We start from the raw sequence: 1,399 nt of genomic DNA, 5'->3' as shown, positions 1-1,399 counted from the left end.
ACAAAATTGTTTTGTTTTGGGGAAGTGTGTAGACCATTTGCTCCAAAGTGCTAGAATGCCGACCTACTGTGGTAACATAAGAAAAGCAAGTGCCAAAAAAGCACCGCACCACTCAGAAAAGGCTTATAGGTTTCCTCCAATCTATGGCGGGCGTTGTCGGGCACCCGCCACACCTATTTTGAAAATGTAGCAGTGGCGGATAAAAGTAACTACCCATCACAGATATTTGAGAAGCAGTCGCGGGCACGAACTATGGCTCGCCACTCGTGAACTCTTCCAAATTAGCCCGTGGCAAGTAAACAAGCAGTGGCGGGCAGTTTTGTTGCGCCTGCCACTTCTATATTCCGGCAACCCACACCCCCATTTGCAGTAGCGGATGGGACTAAAAATGCACCACTCATATCTTAAGTTCGAAAAATCCCATAAAAACATATTTACTAAATGTAGAATAGTCTCATTTTGCGCATTGGGCTTTGCATGATATGTATTAATCATAAAAGATATTGAAGTTCAAATGTTTTAAAAAATGAGTTGTGTGTGGAAGGCGATGGTTTCGTTCAAAACCCTCAGACTTTAGCTGAGTGTCTGGTTTATACATGAGGTGCATCAAGTTTTCACCATAATGATTTCAATTTTTTACTACACCCTCCAAGGTTCCAATGAATACAACATATCAAGTTTCAGCCCATTCAGAGCTTGTTTGCATGCTATTTTCTTATCGAAGATCGTTTTGATCTTTTTAGTTGCTGGAAAATCAGTGAATGCCTCGAAAATAGTAGGCCAACTCAAAAAGTGGCTAAATTTGAGCATGTGCCTTTGGATGGTGAGTATTAATCAAATGAAAAGTTTGAAATTCAAATGTACTACAAAACTTAACTTAAGTGTGGCAGGTTGTGGTCTTCCTTTCGAAACCCTTACACTTCGGTGAAGAGTGTCTGGTTTGTACACGAGGTGCATGACATGTCTCCAATGTATCTATATTTTTTATTGTTTCATGCTATTATATTATCACCTTTGCATGATTTGTATGTTATTTTGTAATATTATTTTTGAGTGACTAATGAGTCCAATTTATGTGGTAATTTTACTATGTATTTTGTGCCTACATGGTAGGCTTTATGAAATTTTACCGCGTTCGCACACTTCTTTTTGTTGATAATCCCTCATGTGACGTCTTTTGGATCAATTATCATTTAATGGAGAAAATCCTCAGAAATGGTAGTGGAATCACGTATTTAAAGTGATAATCACTTTCCATAAAAGAATCAAGCAAGGAGGCCAAAGGAACAGGCGTCGTCGCGCTTCCAGAGCGAAAGACAACATTCCATACGACCGCAAGCGCCCGTATGACCAGTCGTATGCGCCGCCGCTAGATCAACTATTTCCACCCCATCTAATT

Source organism: Triticum dicoccoides, chromosome 1B (genome assembly GCF_002162155.2).
Source record: "Triticum dicoccoides isolate Atlit2015 ecotype Zavitan chromosome 1B, WEW_v2.0, whole genome shotgun sequence".
NCBI classification, from domain to species: domain Eukaryota; kingdom Viridiplantae; phylum Streptophyta; class Magnoliopsida; order Poales; family Poaceae; genus Triticum; species Triticum dicoccoides.
The sequence above is the reverse complement of the archived record's forward strand: the minus strand, read 5'-3'. Positions refer to the sequence as shown.